This window comes from Protopterus annectens, chromosome 15.part0, assembly GCF_019279795.1.
Source record: "Protopterus annectens isolate FY-2018-M chromosome 15.part0, PAN1.0, whole genome shotgun sequence".
Classification (NCBI taxonomy): Eukaryota; Metazoa; Chordata; order Ceratodontiformes; family Protopteridae; genus Protopterus; species Protopterus annectens.
This window is the reverse complement of record NC_056749.1, coordinates 96,999,715-97,026,487: the sequence shown is the minus strand read 5'-3', so window position 1 is coordinate 97,026,487 and position 26,773 is coordinate 96,999,715. Positions and strand designations below refer to the sequence as shown.

The window sequence follows — 26,773 nt, the reverse complement described above, 5'->3', positions numbered from 1 at the left end:
TGCTATCATTATATCGAGTTTGGAATATATTCTTCAAAAATTTCCTGTCAGAAATATCTGGAGTTTAAAACTGCTCTCTGAAGATGAGTAGCTCAAAGAACTCACATGCAGAATTTACTTTGAAGAAAGAAATTCAGTTGATGTCTTCTACTTTACAAGAACTATCTATTAAAATGGACAGTTTCAATAACAACTTAGAAAACTTGAGAGAAAGCTGTCATAAACAAACTGAATCCTTTAAAGAGTTACTTCAACAGCATCAAACTAAAATATTAAGCATTGAAGAGTCTTTATCTGATATAGATGGAAGGCTCAAGGAGGAAGAAATCCAGGGAGATGCCCCCTTATCACCAAGTTGGATGACATGGAAAATAGAGAAAGGAGGACCAATGTGAGAATTTTTGGTTTACCAGAAAACCTGAAGGCGATGATATTATTTCCTTTCTTAATTCATGGTTACCCGAAATCCTAGATCTAAAAGGATTCTCATATAGTATAGAAAGAGCTCATAGAGACATTGGGAAACCTATTCCTTTATCACCATCATCCACTCCCAGGTCAGTAGTGGTTACATTTCTCTCTTATCTTGATAAAGAACATGTCCTTAAATGTGCTTGGAGAAAATCCTCACTGAAATACAAGTAAAATATAATTAGATTTGACAATGATTTTTCATCTAGAGTTTTGGAAATGAGAAAGATAGCCTGGCCACTTGTAAAATTACTTAAACAGAATAAAATAAGGGCACAACTGGCATACCCTGCAAAAATAAGGATTTTTACTTCAAATGAAATAAAAACATTTAATGACATTGAAGAAGCAGTAACCTTTGTCAAAAACATTAATATAGTTACAGTCCCGGAGGAAATGGACTGGGCTTTAACTACACCACTGAAAAGATCTCCGGAAAAAATAATTGAATTGATGTAAAAAAAAAAAAGAAGCAAAGAACTGACTCAGAAAGTATCCCTTCCACTACCTCTCTCAAAGTATCAACTAAAACTAAAAATATAAGCTAAAGGTAACAATTTAATATTGTTTGTTCTTTCTTTAAACATGTTGTAAATTCTGTTATAGACTTATAATACACCTATTGCATACTTTAGAGTCAAAGTTTAGTTCATAAGTGACATATTACATTAATAATTTAAATGACTCTATTAGTCTACTTTTGTTCATGACAGTATTTTATAGGGGAAAAGAAATGATTTGCTGAGTAGGAAATGCTAAATATACATTGTACTTTTTAGTACAATAACAACTATGCTTTAGTTAATTTAATTTTCTTAATATTAGTCGCTAGTTATTGGGTGGGGTTTAGTTGTATTTTATGACTAATTTCAGTCATTGATATGGTTTTATAATTAATTTAAACAAGGTCTGTGCATATTCACTGGAGCTTATTATAGCCAACAAGTTCATGATTTTAGTTGAACGTTTATTTTTAAAATGAAGAATTTAAGCTTTTTAAATGCACGAGACTTGTAGGGAAATCTTCAGTTCCCTTTACGCGAGCCTGTCAGTGCATTTGTGAACTGTCATGAATGTAGAGAACCCTTTTGACATTTAACTTCTAACTATAAACCCTACACATTAAATAAATATCACTTTGCCCTTCTAGTTAGTTTAATCACATAGAATTTATTTCTGATACATTTAAATGTTTATTTGGATGATTTTCCTCCCTTTTTTTATTTTTTTTTGTTTGATTAGTTAAAATGTCTTGAATTGGTAAGCATTACACTAAATGGAGTCTCATTTTGTCTCCTTATCAAACACCAGTCATTGTGTTGGGGGGGGGTATAAGTCGCAATGCTCAAGATACATAAGCTTAAAAAGTTTTGAGACATGTGTTTGACTACCTTACCTCTTCCCAAAAGATATACAAGCCTTGTAAATTCAGCAAAGCAAACTTGCACACTTCAGCTTCCACTGGTACAGGTCAAATCCTCTCCAGAAAGCCAACATTACATCTTAAGAAACCACAAAAGAAAAATGTGTTAGCAGGGGACATTACACCAGATTATTATTGTAAAAATCGCATTCTTTAAGATATGCATCTGGGTAGAATGAAAATATTCTTGAATTTAATTATCCCTGACTAAAAAACTCAGGGCTGGGTGTTTCTCACCAATAGCAAGTATAGAGGGGACTTTGGGCAGTGTATCAGCGGAGGAGCAGGGGCACAAGTGCAGACATCAAACGATGTTTGGTCATGGTCGGGGTTGTTTTTCTATATGGGAGGCACTTTGGGGAGCATGTAACACAGTAAAAGGGCAGCAAATACAGTTTCTTAAATGGATACAGCAGTGAAACACCCAGGTTTGCAGAACATATTAACTCACAAGTGGCCCTAGAGCACACAAATTGAATTACGCATGCCCCATTGACCACACAAGTTCCTGCTACAAACACTCTATGGACAATTAACTCAAAAACAATACTAATGTATAGCAACTGTACAGTGTGATGTGGGCTCATGTTTTCTTTTCAATAAACAATAGCTGGCAAACAAACGGGGCATTCACAAACAACAAACATGAGAGATCCGTTTTTAAATGGAGGAATAGTGTGATATTGACTTCACAATTAGAAGAAGAAGAGAAAGTATAAGGTCTTATCTGATACTTGATCTTTACAAAGATATATATTATTGGAAGCTCCATACCTGTAACACTGCTTCTCATTTGGTATAGTAGTGACAGAATACAAAGAGCAATTTGTGCACGCTCATTCATCTATGCAAAGGTTGGCCCTGATTTATTTATTTCTATACTGCACTGATGTCATAAGAATAATTATAGGTAGACCCATAATGTTTACACCTATAATGGTATATTTGTGGACAGGGCACATCCAAATAAAGAAGGCTAAGAACAATGATGGTTGAAATTAGTACTAATATCAGTTTACACTGATTCTGAACCACATTTGCAATTATTTAAAGATGGACAAAATGTGGAGTGTTTGTCTAGTGAAAATAGCAGGTAAACTACCTACGGGTGAGCTGCAGGAATATGTAAGTTGCCTAATGTTTATATTCAATAGATGAAAGTTGGACAGTTCATTATTTAAAGTTTCATATTAGCATTAAAGTATGGGACACAAGGAACTGAGTTCTGGTCTTGCAACTGTAATAATGGGAAAAGTACACCAATACAACATCATCTCTTAGATGGTGATATCCATCCTAACCCTGGTCCACATACAACACTCCCCAGTGACCCTCATAACCAAAAACCCTACACCACCTCCACCCTAACAAGGCCATCTAACTCCCTTCTGATAGCTCACCTTAACATCCATAGCATCAACAATAAAATATCCCATCTTCATGCACTTCTAGATGTCCACAACTTTGATATCCTCTGCATTACTGAAACTTGGCTTAGACCTTCAACCAAAGATCAGGAAATTAACCCCCCCCAGGATATAACATCCTGAGAAAAGACCGGACTACCAAAAAAGGTGGGGGAGTAGCTATTTTTTATAAATCAGAACTCCAACTATCAAACTTCAATGTGCCACTTCCCACAAATCCCACAGCAGAAACCCTTTCAGCCAAACTTCAAATCAATAACCATAAATCCATCTACATAATCTGTTCCTACCTTCCCCCAGGAAACAATATCAGTATTCTGGAAAATATACTTAGTAGCCTATCTATACACCTACCCCAGGAAACCATTGTCTTAGGTGACTTTAATATAGACTGGTCTACTTGTAGGTCCCCAAATCCCATTAACCACATAAATTTTTTTGGTTTCTCACAAATGATAACCACCCCTATGAGAATCCACAAACAAAGTGGTAAGGAAACCTTACTTGACTGGATTCTCATAAACAATCATCCTACTACTTATAAGCCAGGAACCCTTCCTGATGACATCAGTGACCATGCTCTTACCTATATCATTAAACAAAAACTTCATAGGCCCAATCCTACTACTTTTAAAACCTCCTGCTCAAAAAAAAACTTTCGCCCTGAGAACTTCCAAACAGAACTGAAGGCTTGTGACTGGTCACCACTGCTTCATCTTCCACTTGCTGAAGCAGTTACCTACTTTAATACTAAATTTCTTCAAATCCTAGACTTCCATGCCCCCCATCGCTCATCCAGAATAAAGACCAAAACTGTCCCTTGGCTCACAAGACAAACAAGGCAAAAAATCCTCCTAAGATATAAAATCTGGGCCAAGTGGAGAGCCTCTAAAAGCCCTTCTGACCACCTTTACTTTAAACAATTAAGAAATGCTACAAAAAAGACATCCTACTAGATAAAAGAAACATTTACATTCACCTCTAACAAGCCCACAAACAAAAACCACAAAATTTCTGGTTGGCTATGAACAAACTACTTCATCCAGGGCATACCAAGTCTCCCACCCCATCAGGGATTACCCAAAATAACCCTAAACTAATAGCTGATTCCTTTAACAACTACTTTATTGAAACCATACAAACTCTAGCTAATTCTCTACCACCCACCAGCTCCCTCCCACCTAATACCACATCAAACTCTATTCCTTCTTTTCTCATACAACTAGTTTCTACATCCCTCATTTGTAACCTCCTTCTAAAACTCAAGCCATGCACCCCCTCTGCTGACTGTATACCAGCAGAATACCTGCAAATTGCAGCTAAAGCTATAGCCTACACTTTTTCTATCCATATTAATAGAACTATTTCAGAAAGTAAAATCCCCCTTATATGGAAGGTATCTCACATCATTCCTTTACACAAAGGTGGGATATCAACTGACATTTCTAACTTTAGACCTATTGCCTTACTCTCTCCTATAGCTAAAATAATGGAAAAATGTATCCACCAACAACTACTTCACCATCTTCTCCACAACAATTTGCTTGCCAACTGCCAACATGGTTTCAGACCATTCCATAGTACCTCAACTGCCCTGCTATCCTTTTCTGACTGTATAAACAAAAATCGTAACAATAACACTCTTTCCTCCACTTTGTTTATCGACCTTTCAAAAGCCTTTGATATGGTCAACCATAAAATCTGCTTTTAGAGGTATTAAAAGCCCATTCACTGGATGCACAGGCGTTACTCTGGTTTAAATCCTACTTAGACAACCGTCATCAAGCAGTCCTTTGGGAGAATATGCTGTCATCTCCCCTCCCCATAAACCTTGGAGTACCTCAAGGTTCCATCCTAGGCCGTCTTCTCTTTTCTATGTTTATTAATGACCTAAATACTAAAATTCCTCAAGCCAACTGCATTCAGTATGCCGACGATTCTACTTTAATCTGCTCTGCTAGGTCCCCAACCACACTCCAGACCCTCACCCAGTCTGTATTTCATACTGTTGAAAATTGGTTCATGCAACACTGCCTCCTCCTGAATGCAAACAAAAAACAAAATTATTACTCTTTACTACCACTCTAAAATCACCACAATTTCACTTCACTATAACCTCTAACAATGGAACCACCATATCCCCTGATACCACAACCCATCTCCTAGGCATAACCATTGACAACAACCTTAGCTATGACGATCATATCAACACTACCATAAAATTTGTCAACAAAAAACTGGGTTCCCTGTATAGAATCAAACCCTTCCTTACACCTACAGTCAGAACCACTATAGCCCAAACTCATCTGATCTCTACCCTGCTTTATGCTTCTGCCATTTATACTAACCTTTCCAAAAGCAACCTTAACAAACTTGCCACTAGCTATAATAACATAGCCAGATTTGCTACCGGCAACCCTTTTAGAACACACCACTGTCTCAACCTCAAACAATTAGGATGGTTAGAACTGCAGCACCAACTACTCTATCATCAACTTACTATAACCCAAAAGATACTTTTCCACCCTAATAATATCCCAAATCCTCAATAATCTGACTACCCCTTACAAAAACCTTACTACTCTTCGCTCAGCCGATAAGCTTCTAGTTTCCACTATTAAATCTAAAAACAAAGCTGGAGACTCTCTTTTTGCTAACACAGTTGGCAAGGCCTGGAACCAGCTTCCAAGTGAATTTTCTACTCTCTCTTCTACACATCTTTTTAAAAAACATCTCAAAGAACATTTTAAAACTCACTGGCTCTGCCCCTGCACTAACCCTGACTGATCTCTCCACCTTTACACATTCCTGCTATCCCTTTTATTTCTCTTCTCCAGGGTACCTTATTGCTAATTATTCTTTGGCCTTTTTGCTGTACTATGTTGTCCTACAAAAAAAAAATTACACTTTTTCATTTATTGTAAATTTGTTCTTGATCATCCTCTTTTGCAAATATCCCAAATAATTGTATTATCTGTATATGTTGATAGCTTTTCTATATTATTATTGCATAATAATGTCTTTACCTGCCTGCTTGGAGCTTTTCTCCCCGGGCCTCTACTGAAAATGGACATGTATCCAGTTAGACTAGCCTGGTCAACAAATGTAAATAAAATAAATAAAAAAATAAATAGAACATATTCTGCAAGTTCACTGAATATATGCTGACGAGGCCTGAAATTCCTGGATTAATAGAACTTCAAACAGGTGACAATACATGCAATATATTAGTTGACATGCACTTACAGTAATAAATTGAGACTTGTACAAATTCATTCTAATTCTACACTTGAAACCTGTTAACATGTAGGATTGTATACAGGTCTGTATTGACACATATGAAAAAAGAAGGGAAAAGTGATTGTTAAACATTGCTCAAGGCATGAAAAAAGGGAGGTAAATGAAATATAAAGACAAGATATATACATATGGAACCATTAAAACATAGAGAGGGTAGCTGATGCATTTTTCAGTTGACTCATTTTACTTCCTTTGGTTTTTCAAATTATTCATGAACTTGCATTCTTTATTGAATGAATAAATAATAACTCTAAGGCACCTGTATATTGCATATTTTGTGGTGGTTTTGAGAGAAGATAGTTTAAAATTGGGAATTGACTTCACAATAAGAAGAGGAAAAGTAAGTGTGAGGTCTTATCTGATACCTGATTTTTATGAAGGTATATATTATCGGAAACTCCATATCTGTAACACCACTTTTCACTTGATACAATGCAAACAAAGAGCAATTTGTGCATTCTCATTCATCTAGGTAATCATTCTAATCATTAAATGCATTCAAAAGGAATTTACTGCTAAAAAGGCTCGGGGTTGTGAAGTTATTTCAAAAAACAGACAGATTGATTCTCTTACCTATGTTTTTAAGATTTGGTATAATTTATTTGGCATTGATGGTAGCTGGTCAATTAAATTTATAATGCCTAGAATGGTATTGTGTGTTTAATATTGAGGTATAACTGTGAACAATCACTTATGATCTACTCTATTTAATGCTCTACATCAAGAGTAGCAAAGAAGCTCTTTACTGAAGTTTGGAGTAATGTACAAATATGATATTGAGCTTTATTACATTAAATTTCTATGTATAGTACTGTTTGGAGCAGTACTTATATATGTATTGAAATACTACATGTCTAGAACAATACAATTTGAACTCTTCAACCAATGCATCAGAGAAAAAGTGGTTTGTGGATTTACAATGGCTCAATAAATGGATTGTTGATACTATTGTAGTTAAGTCCTACAAGGTTGGTCATAGTATATTATATAAGATAATTACTAAATGAATGAGTCACTTTACAGAAACTCATGAAAGTTGAAAGGTAACTGGTGTAGTAAATGTCTCTTGAAATTTTTACCTACATTTTATGAATTTTTGATTTTGATTGAAATACATATTTGATTCACTATGCATAAAGTAAATTTGTTCCAGTTATCGCCTACATTTTGTATTAAGTTAATTTTATAATGAATGCATACTTATGTGCATGGATCAAACTAGAAGTATATGATGGAGTCGATTATTTATTATTTCCAGAATAACATATAATGGAGCCTCTAACTTCTCATTGTTATTTGATTTATTGTTAGTAATGAGGGTTAATCTGACTGAACATTTTAGTTCTTTCAGATTAGGAATGATATTCAATCCATGTTTGTTAAAAGATAATTTTAAATATTTGTCTATACATGTGTATAAAATTAACTATTGTACTCTTGTTAGGCCTCTTGTAGTATACATATCATTCAACTCAAAAGGAAATAAGGTTTACTACATTATTGATATATATATATATATATATATATATATATATATATATATATATATTTATTTATGGAAGATATGCAGCAAATAAGTAACAAAATAACTTGCTATTGTTTCCTATCAGAACTCTTCAATAAATAAATTAACTGGATGAAATATAGACTCTCACTACTAAATGAAAATGATTTAAATATTCCAAGGAAAAGATCTAGCCTACTTTAAATATCTAAAAGTAAACAAAGCACAATTAATATTTCTACAAGAAACTCACTTTAAAGCTAATGACAATTTCATCTGGAATCCAAATGATTTCTTAAAGCTCTCTAGCTCTTTATACAGTAAAAAAACAGAGTACTAACATAGTGGAGGAAAAGTGTTACTAATCCTCAAGTAATATATAATTATGAAGACAAAGATGGCCTTTTATCAATAGTAATAATAAGATATAGTAATAGAATTTGGACATTGGTTAATCTTTATTGGTTTCCAGGTATAGGAGTACGGACAATTAAGAAGCACATAGAACTTATTAATAAGACTTCAAAAAGTAGTCTAATTGTAGGAGGGGATTTTAATTGTATCTTAGATAGTCAGGAGACTACAAGTAGATGGCCATTTCATTTAACATCTACAGGAAGAACTCTTAAGAAATGGTTAGATAACATGCAGTTATTAGATTCCTTTAGTCTTAAAAATTAAAGTTCATTACAATTTTCTCATAGTGATTATAGATTCAATACCCAAACAAGAAATGACAAATTATATGTATCCCAAGATTTAAAAATAAAAATATCACATTCTTCCATAATTCCCTGCCCCATATCTGATCACAATTCACTTACTCTTAGAATTCAAATGAACTTTAAGAAACTAACACTTACTAAAATAATTCCTGCATATTTTACTAAATTAAATGAGTTTAAGACTTAGTTAGATTTGGAAATAAAATATTATTTAGATGCGAATAATACTGGTGACGTAAATGTAGTTATTTTATGGGATTCACTAAAAGCATATCTTTACAGTAAAATCATTTCCTGGTGTAACAATAAAGTAAAAAAATTGGAGTCTGAATTAGTTCATATTCAAAAATGCATTATAGATATTAACCTCAATGATGTGGATTACCTGGTTGAAAAAAAAAAAGAAATTGGAGAATTGAATAAAAAGTACAATGACATTATAATGCATAAAACCAATTTGGCAATGGAAAAATTAAAATTAAATTCATATGCTGTTTCACCAAAATATATGCATAGCCAAGCAATGAGATTAGAAAGGCAATCCAATACAAGCAATATTACAAATATAATTCATGAAGGGGAAAACAAGAAAAATTTATCAGATATAGGTGATATATTAGATGCCTTCAAATTCCATTTCACAAAGCATTATAATATTAATGATTCTCCTCATAACAAAATAGATATAGGACTAGATTATACACATTTAAATAAAATACCAGAGAGTATGCATAAATATTCAGAAACAAATAACATTTAAAGAAATTAAAGAGAAAATTAAGGAAGGCAAAAATAACAAAGCTCCAGGCATAGACGGAATCATTATAGAAATTTATAAATTACTTCTATCATCAGTCATAACAGTACTTCAGAGGGCATTAAATGAAATTTATCTACAAGGCATTATTCCACCTTCATGGAGACACACATTGATTACACTTATTTTAATAGAAAATAAAAATCCCAACTTGTGTAGTTCATACAGGCCTATTTCACTTCTAAATAATGATTATAACATTTTTATGTCTATTCTGGTTAACAGGATTACAAAATCTCTAACTCAAGTCATTAATGAGGATCAAACAGGGTTTCTTCACAATAGACAAACTCAAGACAACATACAAAGATTTTTAACCATTATAGATCTCTTAAATAGAGACAAAGCTGAAGTTTTAATAGTAACATTAGGCATTGAAAAGGCATTTGACTCACTAAATTGGGATTATCTTTTCAAAATACTACAAATTTATAATTTCCCGTCAAGATTCATTAATTTAATAAAAAAACATTTATAAGGATAATCTAGCTTATGTAAAATTAGGCCCTTTCACATCAGATGTGATTAAAATTACCAAGGGTACCAAACAAGGATGCCCTATTATGTTAAGTATGCCACTGTTGTTTGCATTAGCAATTGAACTTTTTTCTTCCACTATTCGTCTTAACCCTAAAATTAAAGGTATTGAAATTAATAATCAAATTAATTCCAAAATTATGCTCTTTGCTGATGATATTCTACTCACTTTATTAAATTCAGAAGAGTCAGTATGTGAACTAAATTTATTAGCTGAAAATGTTATCATATCTCAGATTTAAAGATTAATGCTTCCAAATCAAAACACATGTTATTAAATAATAAAAATAATTAAATTTCTAACATAAATCCAATTGTTGGGAAACAGGTTTCTTCTCTAGATTACTTAGGAATTGTTTTATGTGAAACATTAGAATTAACTCTATCTACAAATCATAATAATATTCTGGGTACACTTAAATCATTAATAGTGAAATGGAATAAATTGTTCCTAACATTGGAAAACAGATTGCAGTTAATAAAGATGGTACTTCTCCCAAAGGTAAACTACATCGCTTTAGCAATACCTATTATGCCTAGTAAAAAAGTTTTAAAATAATTAAATAGAATCTTTTTAAGATTCCTTTGGTATCCCCCCCCAAAAAATAGGATTGCTTTCCTAAACCATATCAGACCCTGGAAAATGGGGGGCATAAACTTTCCTGATTTAGAATCTTACATTAAAGCACCTATTCTTAAAACAGTTATAAGTTGGATAGATCCAAAAAGTTCTTCCACTTGGAAAACATTACATACTGCTATTTTTCAGGAAGAAAATAAATTAGCAAAAAATATACAACTGCTTGGACAGAACAATGTACTCTGGAATATCATCTGTATCGACTTACAATACAATTTCACCAAGCCTACTAACCTAAATTATATAAATTACATTTATAACACTTTCCGGAACTTCATAAACAATAATATTGAAATTAAATTATGGTTTCGGTTATTAACTCATTTTAATATTACAAAAAAAACTGTGTTAATAACATTTCCATAAATACTCTTAACTCAAGGAAAGGAAATAATTTCTCATGTTGGTATCAATGTATAGAAAATCTAACAGTCATGGATGTCAATCAGATAATTAATACATTCAATCTATCAAGTAGAGACTGGTTAGCTCTTAATAGTCTGGTACTATATGTGCAAGATATGTGTAGAACAATAGAAAATTCTTCATTTAACTCCATACCTAAATTTATATTTTATCTACATGAAGTATAATACAGTGACTTTAATTGGACAAATTTAACTTCAAAGTTATATAAAATTATTATTAGTTACAAAACAAATTCTAACCAGAAATTGTGGAATTTTATCAGTAAAGATTGTTCATTGTTGTTAACCAAGGAATCAAAAATAGACGTGCTATATTCTATTAAGTTAACTTCAAATATGCAAAGTTGGAGAATTTTTGCATGGAAATTCTTGCATAGAGCCTTTTACACCCCTAATAAAATAGCTAGGTTTAAAAATACTAACAAAGCAATATGCTGGAGATGTAATCTAAAATGTAATGCTGATTGGTCACATATTATATATAACTGTATTCATATTAAAAAATTTTGGGAGGATATTGGTGAATTTCTGCAAGCCATTTTTACTGACTCTTTCATTTTGTCAAAGTCATTAATTCTTCTGAATAAAATTGAAACCGCTACTATGAAAAAGAAGGAACTTTATCTTCTTTGGACTATAATGGCTATCTCAAAAAAATGCATCACTAGGAAATGGAACTCCTCTATCATCCCAACAATTGATGATTTTCTCACTCTACTGAAAGAAGTAACACTGTTAGAAATTAAAGTCAAGGAAATGAGGATCTTTCCAAAGAAATGGACTAACAATCCTTGGGAGAAAGTTCTCTCCCTAAAAGAGACACTCAAAATGGACACAATTTTATCTTCATAAGAAAAGAGGAATCAGGAATGCAAGTTATAATTTGTTAATGCTCGTACAATAACCTTTATTATTTGTCTGTGTATCTGTGATTGTATTCCTTTTGACTTTGTCTGACCTGAGGCTGTTGTATATTCTGTAAATAGTTCATTTAATTCACTTTTACTTGATCTGTTATAATTACTATGTATTGTTTTAAAAAAAAGTTTTCTGAATAAAATTATATGAACAAAAAAAAATTACAATTTCAGGGCTGGAAACCACTCCTCTAGTGTTAGATAGGCAGTACAATGCTCACCACTCCCACTGGTAAGCAGTAGGACTTCTCTCTACCATAGCAAGGTCTGGATAGCTCTGAACACAGAAAATAAAGTCCTGAAACCAGCAAAGTCTGGGATCTGGACTATACTAGCTAGGAAAGGTGGGAAACGAGCAAACAAGATAGTATTTTTTGGTTTTACATTTTGCATTAGATGTTTTATATATTATCAGTCGAAAATGCTTTTATAGGCATTTTACAAGTATTACTGTGTTAAAGACAAATATAATATGGAACAAAGTTTATTAATATGTTAATTATTGTTAATTAGGAAAGCACATTGTTGCAATATTATGCAAGGTACAGGAAGTGATGTTATTTTAGTTATGATGAAGTTCTGTTTTTACTAATGTGGAACAAAAGCACTTAACTTATTGAATAATTTATGGGCAAAGCAGATGTGTATTTTTATTTATTTTTTCGTATTTCACATGTGTTGAGATTTTGGGGATTATCTGCTATGCATAATTTAGCTGCATACCTTTTGGTGTCTTCAAAATTTAATTTGGGTCATGTCATGATTTGTGAGCAAGAATATTTCATATGGACTATTATAAATAAGGAGTTCACTCTTTGAAAGCCTTTGATATCAGTGCTTGAGAAAGGAGAAACAATTAGGAGACTGCGGTTGTCATAAGAAACTGTACAAATAAATGTGGGTATAACAGCTCTGTTTAATCTGTCAGTTTTAAGCAAGCACTTTGGCTTTGTTTCAACAATGGGAGTTTCTGTCTCGAAGGCTAATGAGCTAAGGTTTACATCTGTTTACAAAGAATGAGCTAAGGTTTACATCTGTTTCAAAAGAATGAGCTATGGTTTACATCTGGTTTACATCTGTTTAAAAAGAATGAGCTAAGGTTTACATATGTTTACAAAGAATGAGCTATGGTTTACATCTGTTTAAAAAAGAATGAGATAAGGTTTATATCTGTTTAAAAAAGAATGAGCTAAGGCTTATATCTGTTTACAAAGAATGAGCTAAGGTTTACATCTGTTTAAAAAAGAATGAGCTAAGGTTTATGTCTGTTTAAAAAGATATAATTGATCTTGCTACTTTTTCATTGTCTTTTTTAAATGTCTCGTTTTATTTATTTATTTTTATATGGGTGTACTTTAAAACAAAGAAAGACCAAAATATTGATGTAAGTAACATTGATTGAAAATAATAATAAAAAAAAGTGTCCATATTTAATGCGCATGCCACAAGAAATAACCTTGGAGCATGCAACTTTAAAACAATCTTGCATCTCCCCCTGCTACTTTTATATTCTAACTCTGAAAATGCACAATACCTGGGAGATGTGCTTTTATTTTCTGACTCAAAGAATGCACGATACCATAGGATCATAGGAACTTACTAAGCTATTGGCTCTGAAGCCCTTACAAACCTAGCCAAGAATTTAGTCCATGTTCCAACAATTCAGCACCCAATGCTCCTGTCCAGCAGGGACAGGTGGAATCCCAATGCTGCATTTTCTGTTTCCCATCCAGTTATCCAGGTTAATGAGGTTCTGTGCTTGACATGGAAAGGGAGTCTATTCCACAGAAGGTGGAGTCTCTGAGACACAAATCTGTCTTGCCAAGTTCTACTGATGTCACAGACCAGGTTGAAGTTGCGTGTGTGGGTTACTCAAGTGGAACACGACTTGCAGATATGCAGCAGTCCCATCAAAGCACAGTCTGAGGTTGCTTTATATGCCAGACAAAAGTCACCAGTGAGGAGTCTGTATGACACTGAGTAGAGGGACAGGCTTTTAGCCAATCTTTGTAGGGTAGATGTTTGAGGCCCTAGAGTCCCCTGGTAAGGAATCTCTGTGGTATATCCAGCTGATGCATGTGCTTTTTGAGGTACATGCCAAAAGGGGCATTGTACTGAATGATGAGTCTTATAAAGGAAGAATACAGGCATGTTATGAGCTCCTTCTCTCTGAATGAGATACCCTTACTAATGGAGTGGGCCATGTAGAAAGCATTCCATACAACGTAGGCAATAAGGTGGTCAAAACGTCAGTTTGCTATCAACCTGGGTGCCCAAGTCCCTCATGACTGATTGCGTGCTTAGGACCTTGTTATTAATGTGATAATTTGTGAGGATGTCACTCTACCCAAAAGGGATGATGATGCATTTTTTGGCATCCAGTTAAAGGGCAAGTTTCTGGCACCAATCATTTGTTTGGGTGAGACCCTCTTGGAGGATGTCCACATCACTAGGGGAATTGATGACAGCACTCCGCTTGCAGTCCTCTACAAACTTGGTCAGCCACAGCCCACTGGTGTTGGCCTGCACCACAGAAAAGTATATCCCAAACAACAGAGGCCCCAAGACAGATCCCTGGGGTGCATTATGAGGTCTACTGCTTGAGGTGGTTTCCCCTATTTTTGACTAGGTGGGTTTTATCAGTGAGACAGTTTGCTACCCATCTGGTAACATATGGATTGATGCCTAGTTGAGAGAGTTTATCTATTATACCTGAGTGGGTAATAGTACTGAAGGCTTTGGCCAGGTCAAGATAGGCAGTGTGCACCATCTTCCCCTCGTCCATGGCTTTGGTGACTATATCAAAGAAGTCAATCAAATTTAACTGGCATGACCTCCCCTTGATGAAACCAAACTGTGTGGGATTAAGTGTTTGGAGGTTGCCAATGTCCTTGTTAATGAGGTCCATGATAATCCTTTCCATGGCCTTGCAGATCAGGCTACTTAGGCTGATGGATCTGTAATCTCCTGGATCACTGGATGCTCCACCTTTGTGCAAAAGGATAACAGTGGCTGTCCTCCCCTCAGCTGGGATGAAGCCAGTACTCAGGCTTTGGTTGAACAGGGTTCCTGATGGTGCTATAAGTTCCTGCCTGAATTCATGTAGGATGCAGCCTGGGATGTTATCGGGTCCCATGGTGGCTGTATTTTTTGCCTTTGAGAAGGCAGTGATGACTTACTCCCTAGAGATAAGGGGAGGGGGGCAGGAGCTGGGGATATCCTGATTTTGTGATGGGGACAGAGGGGTGAAGTTTTCACTAAACCTGCCTGCCAGCAGTTTGGCCATATTTATGGCATTTGTGTATGTGCTGTCCTTGACCACCAGTTCTGAGCAGGTTTGAGTCCTTCCTTTGAAATTGAAGACATATGTGAAGAAGCCTTATGATTGTCTTTAGTAGATGTGGCCAGTTTGGACTCGAACTTTACGTTGGAGGATTTCACTAGTGCTCTCATTTGCTTGTTCAGGCTCAAGGATAGATGACTTCCAATTAGTTACCTGCTTCTTCTCCGTCCTGGACAGCAATTTATTTCCTTTTATTATAGAGTTTATTTATTGCAGATGTACAGCAGACAGGTTTACTCTTCCTTGACTAGGATGACTTTGTCCTGACAGATATTCCTGATTCTATGCAGCTATATAAATGCTTGTATAGTACTTTGGTGTAGGCTGTGGAGGGGGAGGGGGCCGTGAACCTGTTTATACCTTCCCTCAGGAGGTTGTAATCAGTGTTGGAGACATTTTTTGTTTGACCCTAGCTGGGGTGGGGTCACGGGAGATGGTGACTTCAAAAGTGACCTCTTTGTGGTCAGATATTACCAGAGAGGATGACACTGTAGTCATACTGCAGTGGTTACGCATGTTGGTTAATGCCAAGTCCAAGATATTATCACCTCTTGTGAGGGTGTTGACCAGCTGGTCCAAGGCATTTGCATTGACAAAATCAAGGAATCTCTGGGCATTTGTGTTTTGGCATGAGTAGTTCTTCCAGTCTATGGTTGGATAGTTAAATTTGCCCAGAATCAGGGTAAAGGGGCCTGGAGCTAGCTATGATTTGAATAGGAGTCTTGTCAATGGTTAACTGCACCTGAAGTGTCTCCTGTGCATTATACTGTTAGACCAGCCTGGAGGTGTGTATGTCTAATATATACTGCAACTGCAACTCCAACTCCTTTTACTTTGCTGCCCATGATTTGGGGTCTGAATGTATGATAGGAAGAATAAACTGGTGTGGCTGGGGTGCTCTCTGCAGCTTTGAACCAGGTTTCTGTGACACAAATGTCAGCAACTTCTAGTGTTACGAATTCTTGAAATGAGCGCATCATATTTAGACTCCTAACATTTAGCAGCATGACCTTTAATTTGCGTTTTGATGACATTTTCATGTTGGTAGTTATGATCTCATGGAAATACCTAAAAAAAGCACTATGGGGGAGGCAAGAGCCTTTGCCAGAAGCCTGAAGCCCAAGGGAGACAGATGCAGGCCATCTCTGGCAAAGCGTCATGGTTTGTTGATCATGTCTTTCCAGGCTGTCAGGTATTGGATCCCCTTGGAATGACACCAGAAGCTAAGCCAATTGTTAAAGTCAATCATTTTCTGTTTGTATTGAGGCATCATTCTGGGTGACGGTAAAATGCTGCATAAGGCTAGGAACATAACTGCATGGGACACATACTCAGTGAGCTCTATATCATTCTGAGTGACGGTAGGATGCTGCTTAAGGCTAGGGACATACCTGCCTGGGACACATACTCAGTGAGCTCTATATCATTCTGGGTGATGGTAGGATGCTGCTTAAGGCTAGGGACATACCTGCCTGGGACACATACTCAGTGAGCTCTGTATCATTCTGTGTGATGGTAGGATGCTGCTTAAGGCTAGGGACATACCTGCCTGGGACACATACTCAGTGAGCTCTATATCATTCTGGGTGATGGTAGGATGCTGTTTAAGGCTAGGGACATACCTGCCTGGGACATGTACTCAGTGAGCTCTATATTATTCTGAGTGATGGTAGGATGCTGCTTAAGTCTTGGGACATACCTGCCTGGGACACATACTCAGTGAGCTCTATATCATTCTGTGTGATGGTAGGATGCTGCTTAAGGCTAGGGACATACCTGCCTGGGACACATACTCAGTGAGCTCTATATCATTCTGGGTGATGGTAGGATGCTGCTTAAGGCTAGGGACATACCTGCCTGGGACACGTACTCAGTGAGCTCTATATCATTCTGAGTGATGGTAGGATGCTGCTTAAGGCTAGGGACATACCTGCCTGGGACACATACTCAGTGAGCTCTATATCATTCTGAGTGACAGTAGGATGCTGCTTAAGGCTAGGAACATAACTGCATGGGACACATATTCAGTGAGCTCAATCATGTCTCTCTTCATATAATCCAGGGAGGTACATCTCAAGTCCTTCACACCAACATGGACTGGCAGAGTCATAACAGTACCTGTTATTGAGACACTTGAGTGCAAGGGTGATATGGCAGATTCTGGCACCTAACAAACAAATAACAGTGACTCTCTCCTTATACAGCCTGGTAAGGGGCACATCTGTGTAGTCTCCTATATCTAATATGTTGCATTTATGTTTAGGTCTTACTTGGCTGTGAGACCCAGGTGTGTGGACTATGTGTGGTGTGTGGTGTGGTGGGCAGTGGAGTTCACGGGTGTTTTTGCCTCGGAGGTCTCTTGTTTGGGTATGTTTTTGTTGAGGATCTCTGCATATGTGCTTGTGTGTTGTGTAGGTGTGGGTGGTGTGTTGACAACCTTCTGAGTGCCAGATATACTGGCTTGTGAGGGAGAGAGTATAGACTCTAAGTTCATAATGTAATTACATGTCTCACAAATTGTGTTTGTAGGTGGTAGTAGCAGAGGGTTGTCTGTGTACATGAGGCAGTTGCTACACTCTCTCAGGATGCTCATATCAAACAGACTGGCAGAAGAAACTATAGGGAATTGTCTATTCATATTAGAATCTGAGGGAGAGAGGCCAGAGAGAGCTAAGGGGGTAAAGGGCAGAAGGTCAAGATGAGTACTACTAGGTGATCACACAAGTGCTACTAAGGAAAAATTTGTAGCTGCAATATCTCGCAGTGGGTTAAAAACAGTGCAGCTGTGGTGTGCGATGTACAAACAAGCCCAAACCAGCTCAAACACAGGGTTTAAATACAATAAAAAATAGAAGATTCTAGTAACACAGAAGTCTAGCCTCTTTGCACAGAAATATGGTAAAGATGAGGAACTACAATGTTGGGATACATCTGTATCCAAGGGAAAAATTGTCAGAATTATCTGTCCAGCTGTGGAGCACAATTGCATGGCAGTCTGTGGTGCTGGGTCTAGGGAAAAGGATTTTTATATTCTGACTCCAAGATCACACAATATTAGGAAAAGGGGCTTTTATATTCTGACTCCTAGATCTCACAGTACCTTGAAAAGGGGATATTCCCAAAATCCAGTACTGTAACGATCTTGCACAACTGTTGACCATCTGCTTTGTCAACCAAATAAGGGATCCTATCTATTTGTATGTATGTGTGTGTGTGTGTGTGTGTGTGTGTGTGTGTGTGTGTGCGCATGTATGTATGTATATATATATATATAGATCTGTGTATGTTTCTTTGCGCTTAGTTGTGGACTCTCAGATGCTGTATGTTCTCTAATAAAGAAAAGACACACAAGAAGACTGATCATCCTCTTTAAGCACATTTTGCTGTCTAATGCTGTGCTCTTGTACAGTCTAATTCCACAACCAAATATGTGACACTGAGCAAGTCACTTAACCAGACATCGTTTCCATATCATGCCTGAAAAGGAACTTATGCCCAGTATATCATACCTAGCACAATGGCAAGCTCACTACACAATTAGTAAAACATTTTCTATCAAGACATCACAACTGTACCTTAATGATGAAAGCAAGACACTTCTGAGTCAATCAGCTGAGTCAGATTAATGTCCATCAATACAAACAACCAGTATGTACATGGTACACTTCTTCAGTATACTCCACAAAGACAGTGACTGGACACTAGGAAAGAAACAAGAATATCAGACTGTCAGGCAGGGATCTCAACCACTGGGTCACCATGCTCAGCGGTTCATAATTCAGCTAAGAACACAACTTTACTGTAATGATATTACTAAACTAAAAGTTACATTCAAAGTGAAAAAGTCATAGCAGCAGACTGCTACTTAATGTATTACAACACTTCACTGTGTACTGTTAGGATTATCACCTGCTGTTCTTTACATGGACTTAATAGTGCTCACTTCCCAAAATGAGCAGGGCCATACGTGATAACCCTGCTGTAAATTTGTATCTACCTATCTAGTTATCAAATCTAGACTTAAAAGTACTCAAAGCAGTACTGGTAAGTGGTAACTTATTCCATAGGCTAGGAATGCATTGAGTTGTACTTTGACCTGTAGTGGTAACTTATTCCATAGGCTGGGTTGCATTGAGTTGTACTTTGACCTCGAGGTGGTAACCTTCAATAGGCAGGGAATGCATTGAGTTGTACTTTGACCTGTAGGGGTAACTTATTCCATAGGCAGGGAATGCATTGAGTTGTACTTTGACCTGTAGGGGTAACTTATTCCATAGGCAGGGAATGCATTGAGTTGTACTTTGACCTGTAATGGTAACTTCCCCAATAAGCAGGAAATGCATTGAGTTGTACTTTGGCCTGTAGTGGTAACTTGTTCCATAGGCTGGGAATGAACTGAGTTGGACTATGACTTGCAGTGGTAAATTATTCCATAGGCAGGGAATGCATTGAGGGTTACTTTGACCTGTTGTGGTAACTTATTCCATAGGCAGGGAATGCACTGAGTTGTACTTTGACCTCTAGGGGTAACATTACAAAGGCAGGGAATGCATTGAGTTGTATTTTGTCCAGTAGTGGTAACTTATTCTATAGGCAGGGAATGCATTGAGTTGGACTTTGGCCTGTAGTGGTAACTTATTACATAGGCAGGGAATGCATTGAGTTGTATTTTGTCCAGTAGTGGTAACTTATTCTATAGGCAGGGAATGCATTGAGTTGGACTTTGACTTGTAGTGGTAACTTATTACATAGTTTGGAAATGCGTGAGTTGTACTTTTACCTGTAGTGGTAACTTATTCCACAGGCAGGGAATGCATTGAGTTGTACTTTGACCTGTAGTGGGAACTTATTCCATAGGCAGGGAATGAATTGAGTTGTACTTTGACCTGTAGTGGTAACGTATTCCATAGGCAGGGAATGCATTGAGTTGTACTTTGGCCTGTAGGGGTAACTTATCCCATAGGCAGGGAATGCACTGAGTTGAACTTTGACCTGTACTGGTAACTTATTCCATTGCCTGGAAATGCATTGAATTGTACTTTGGCCTGTAGTGGTAACTTATTTCAAAGGCAGGGAATGTATTGAGTTGTACTTTGACCTATAGTGTTAAATGATTCCATAGACAGGGAATGCAATGAGTTGTACTTTGACCTGTAGTGGCAACTTATTCCATAGGCAGGGAATGCATTGAGTTGAAATTTCACTGTAGGGGTAGCTTATTCCATAGGCAGGGAATGCATTGAGTTGTAGTTTAACCTGTAGTGGTAACTTAATCAAAAGGCAGGGAATGCATTAAGTTGTACTTTGACCTGTAGTAGTAACTTATTCCATAGGCAGGGAATGCACTGAGTTGTACTTTGACCAGTAGGGGTAACTTATTCCATAGGCTGGGAATGCATTGAGCTTTACTTTGACGTGTAGTGGTAACTTATTCCATAGGCAGGGAATGCACTAAGTTGTACTTTGACCAGTAGGGGTAACTTATTCCATAGGATGGGAATGCATTGAGCTGTACATTGACCTGTAGTGGTAACTTATTCCAGAGGTTGGGAATGCATTGAGTTGTACTTTGACCTGTAGTGGTAACTTATTCCATAGGCAGGGAATGCATTGAGTTGTACTTTGACCTGTAGTGGTAATTTATGCCATAAGCAGGGAATTAATTGAATTGAACTTTAACCTGTACTGGTAACTTATTCCATAGGCAGGGAATGCATTGAGTTGTACTTTGACCTGTAGTGGTAACTTATTCCATAGGCAGGGAATGCATTGAGTTGTACTTTGACCTCTACTGGTAACTTATTACATAGGCTGGGAATGCATTGAGTTGTACTTTGACCTGTAGTGGTAACGTATTCCATAGGAGGGAATGCATTGAGTTGTACTTTGACCTGTAGGGGTAGCTTATTCCATAGGCAGGAAATGCATTGAGTTGTACTTTGGCCTGTAGTGGTAACTTATTCCATAGGCAAGGAATGCACTTTGTTATACGTTGACCTGTACTGGTAACTTATTCCATAGGCAGGAAATGCATTGAGTTGTATTTTGACCTGTAGGGGTAACTTATTCCATAGGCAGGGAATGCATTGAGTTGTACTTTGACCTGTAGTGGTAACTTATTCCATAGGCAGGGAATGCATTGAGTTGTACTTTGACCTGTAGTGGTAACTTATTCCATAGGCAGGGAATGCATTGAGTTGTACTTTGACCTGTAGGGGTAACTTATTCCATAGGCAGGGAATGCATTGAGTTGTACTTTGACCTGTAGAGGTAACTTATTCCATAGGCAGGGAATGCATTGAGTTGTGCTTTGACCTGTGGTGGTAATGTATTCCATAGACAGGGAATGCACTGAGTTGAACTTTGACCTGTAGGGGTAACTTATTCCATAGGCAGGGAATGTACTGAGTTGTACTTTGACCTGTACTGGTAACTTATTCCATAGGCAGGGAATGCATTGAGTTGTACTTTGACCTGTACTAGTAACATTTTCCATAGGCAGGGAATGCATTGAGTTGTACTTTAACCTGTGGTGGTAACTTATTCCATAGGCAGGGAATGCATTGAGTTGTACTTTGACCTGTAGTGGTAACTTATTCCATAGGCAGGGAATGCATTGAGTTGTACTTTGACCTGTAGTGGTAACTTATTCCATAGGCAGGGAATGCATTGAGTTGTACTTTGACCTGTAGTGGTAACTTATTCCATAGGCAGGGAATGCATTGAGTTGTACTTTGACCTGTAGGGGTAACTTATTCCATAGGCAGGGAATGCATTGAGTTGTACTTTGACCTGTAGTGGTAACTTATTCCATAGGCAGGGAATGCATTGAGTTGTACTTTGACCTGTAGGGGTAACTTATTCCATAGGCAGGGAATGCATTGAGTTGTACTTTGACCTGTAGTGGTAACTTATTCCATAGGCAGGGAATGCATTGAGTTGTACTTTGACCTGTAGTGGTAACTTATTCCATAGGCAGGGAATGCATTGAGTTGTACTTTGACCTGTAGTGGTAACTTATTCCATAGGCAGGGAATGCATTGAGTTGTACTTTGACCTGTAGTGGTAACTTATTCCATAGGCAGGGAATGCATTGAGTTGTACTTTGACCTGTAGTGGTAACTTATTCCATAGGCAGGGAATGCATTGAGTTGTACTTTGACCTGTAGTGGTAACTTATTCCATAGGCAGGGAATGCATTGAGTTGTACTTTGACCTGTAGTGGTAACTTATTCCATAGGCAGGGAATGCATTGAGTTGTACTTTGACCTGTAGTGGTAACTTATTCCATAGGCAGGGAATGCATTGAGTTGTACTTTGACCTGTAGTGGTAACTTATTCCATAGGCAGGGAATGCATTGAGTTGTACTTTGACCTGTAGTGGTAACTTATTCCATAGGCAGGGAATGCATTGAGTTGTACTTTGACCTGTAGTGGTAACTTATTCCATAGGCAGGGAATGCATTGAGTTGTACTTTGACCTGTAGTGGTAACTTATTCCATAGGCAGGGAATGCATTGAGTTGTACTTTGACCTGTAGTGGTAACTTATTCCATAGGCAGGGAATGCATTGAGTTGTACTTTGACCTGTAGTGGTAACTTATTCCATAGGCAGGGAATGCATTGAGTTGTACTTTGACCTGTAGTGGTAACTTATTCCATAGGCAGGGAATGCATTGAGTTGTACTTTGACCTGTAGTGGTAACTTATTCCATAGGCAGGGAATGCATTGAGTTGTACTTTGACCTGTAGTGGTAACTTATTCCATAGGCAGGGAATGCATTGAGTTGTACTTTGACCTGTAGTGGTAACTTATTCCATAGGCAGGGAATGCATTGAGTTGTACTTTGACCTGTAGTGGTAACTTATTCCATAGGCAGGGAATGCATTGAGTTGTACTTTGACCTGTAGTGGTAACTTATTCCATAGGCAGGGAATGCATTGAGTTGTACTTTGACCTGTAGTGGTAACTTATTCCATAGGCAGGGAATGCATTGAGTTGTACTTTGACCTGTACTGGTAACTTATTCCATAGGCTGGGAATGCATTGAGTTGTACTTTGACCTGTAGTGGTAACTTATTCCATAGGCAGGGAATGCATTGAGTTGTACTTTGACCTGTAGTGGTAACTTATTCCATAGGCAGGGAATGCATTGAGTTGTACTTTGACCTGTAGGGGTAACTTATTCCATAGGCAGGGAATGCATTGAGTTGTACTTTGACCTGTAGTGGTAACTTATTCCATAGGCAGGGAATGCATTGAGTTGTACTTTGACCTGTAGTGGTAACTTATTCCATAGGCAGGGAATGCATTGAGTTGTACTTTGACCTGTAGTGGTAACTTATTCCATAGGCAGGGAATGCATTGAGTTTTATTTTGACGTGTAGTGGTAACTTATTCCATAGGCAGGTAATGCACTGAGTTGTACTTTGACCTCTACTGGTAACTTATTCCATAGGCTGGGAATGCATTGAGTTGTACTTTGACCTGTAGTGGTAACTTATTCCATAGGCAGGGAATGCATTGAGTTGTACTTTGACCTGTACTGGTAACTTATTCCATAGGCAGGGAATGCATTGAGTTGTACTTTGACCTGTAGTGGTAACTTATTCCATAGGCAGGGAATGCATTGAGTTGTACTTTGACCTGTAGGGGTAGCTTATTCCATAGGCAGGGAATGCATTGAGTTGTACTTTGACCTGTAGTGGTAACTTATTCCATAGGCAGGGAATGCATTGAGTTGTACTTTGACCTGTAGTGGTAACTTATTCCATAGGCAGGGAATGCATTGAGTTGTACTTTGACCTGTAGTGGTAACTTATTCCATAGGCAGGGAATGCATTGAGTTGTACTTTGACCTGTAGTGGTAACTTATTCCATAGGCTAGGAATGCATTGAGTTGTACTTTGACCTGTAGTGGTAACTTATTCCATAGGCAGGGAATGCATTGAGTTGTACTTTGGCCTGTAGTGGTAACTTATTCCATAGGCAGGGAATGCATTGAGTTGTGCTTTGACCTGTGGTGGTAACGTATTCCATAGGCAGGGAATGCACTGAGTTGTACTTTGACCTGTAGTGGTAACTTATTCCATAGGCAGGGAATGCATTGAGTTGTACTTTGACCTGTAGTGGTAACTTATTCCATAGGCAGGGAATGCATTGAGTTGTACTTTGACCTGTAGTGGTAACTTATTCCATAGGCAGGGAATGCATTGAGTTGTACTTTGACCTGTAGTGGTAACTTATTCCATAGGCAGGGAATGCATTGAGTTGTACTTTGACCTGTAGTGGTAACTTATTCCATAGGCAGGGAATGCATTGAGTTGTACTTTGACCTGTAGTGGTAACTTATTCCATAGGCAGGGAATGCATTGAGTTGTACTTTGACCTGTAGTGGTAACTTATTCCATAGGCAGGGAATGCATTGAGTTGTACTTTGACCTGTACTGGTAACTTATTCCATAGGCAGGAAATGCATTGAGTTGTATTTTGACCTGTACCAGTAACTTATTCCATAGGCAGGGAATGCATTGAGTTGTGCTTTGACCTGTGGGGGTAACTTATTCCATAGGCAGGGAATGCACTGAGTTGTACTTTGACCTGTAGGGGTAACTTATTCCATAGGCAGGGAATGCATTGAGTTGTACTTTGACCTGTAGTGGTAACTTATTCCATAGGCAGGGAATGCATTGAGTTGTACTTTGACCTGTACTGGTAACTTATTCCTTAGGCAGGAAATGCATTGAGTTGTATTTTGACCTGTAGGGGTAACTTATTCCATAGGCAGGGAATGCATTGAGTTGTACTTTGACCTGTACTGGTAACTTATTCCATAGGCAGGGAATGCATTGAGTTGTACTTTAACCTGTGGTGGTAACTTATTCCATAGGCAGGGAATGCATTGAGTTGTACTTTGACCTGTAGTGGTAACTTATTCCATAGGCAGGGAATGCATTGAGTTGTACTTTGACCTGTAGGAGTAGCTTATTCCATAGGCAGAGAATGCATTGAGTTGTACTTTGACCTGTAGTGGTAACTTATTCCATAGGCAGGGAATGCATTGAGTTGTACTTTGACCTGTAGTGGTAACTTATTCCATAGGCAGGGAATGCATTGAGTTGTACTTTGACCTGTAGTGGTAACTTATTCCATAGGCAGGGAATGCATTGAGTTGTACTTTGACCTGTAGTGGTAACTTATTCCATAGGCAGGGAATGCATTGAGTTGTACTTTGACCTGTAGTGGTAACTTATTCCATAGGCTGGGAATGCATTGAGTTGTACTTTGACCTGTAGTGATAACTTACTCCATAGGAAGGGAATGCATTGAGTTGTACTTTGACTTCTAGGGTAACATTCCATAGGCAGGGAATGCATTTAGTTGTATGTTGACCTGTAGTGATAACTTACTCCATAGGCAGGGGAATGCATTGAGTTAGGAGAATGTCTCTCCTGTGAGTCTTGTTTATTTACTAATGTAAATTTAGGTCCTCAGTGCAAGTGTTTGTGTAGCCACTGATTTTGCAAAGAAATAGAAGGTAAAATAGTCATGGTTCAAAAAGTGAGACCCGAGTAACTTCAGAGCAGTCAGTAGGTTACTGACTATAAGGAAAGTTGTGGTAATTCAAGGAGATAATTGAAGGTTTTATTTGATTTTCTTGGTTAGACTTCCGCGGTGGTGCAGTGGTAGCTTTGTTGCCTCACAGCAAGAGGTTCTCCCGTTCGATTCTCAGCTGGTGTGTGGGGACTGCCTTCTGTGTGGAGTCTGCATGTCCTCCCAGTGGTTGGGTGGGCGTTCGAAAGACATGCGTAAATGGGCGTGCCTTTGTTGAAGGTTGAACGTTGAGCTAGCACCTTGGCGTTCATGAAAATCTACTGCCAATCATTAGCGGACTGGAGTTCCACTGTGGCGGCCCCTAATTGAGAAAAGCCAAAAGACAACAACATTTGATTTTCTTGCTTAAAAGTCATTAGGGTCTTCCCAGATGAGTGATATGCTTGGATTTGCACATAACAAAGGGAGCATAATTTATAACAAGAGCAGCATAATTCTAGCAAGATCAAATTTAATTATGTCTGTCAATAATGTAATTATTCAATTGACCACAGTGCATAAAAAATATAAAATATAACCAACTGCCCATGATATAATAAACATAACAGTGAAGCAGAAAGCATAGGGATTGGACCACCTTTCAATGAGCCAACAGCACATTTGAGCTGGATTTTATTTGACCTTCT

The 26,773-nt window shown here is 37.4% G+C and overlaps 1 protein-coding gene across 1 annotated transcript in view; it reads left to right on the top strand.

The window, feature by feature from the left end:
- LOC122789662 (putative adhesion G protein-coupled receptor E4P) overlaps positions 1–26,773 on the top strand; it is a 32,664-nt gene that overhangs the window by 5,132 nt on the left and 759 nt on the right. The window lies entirely within an intron of this gene.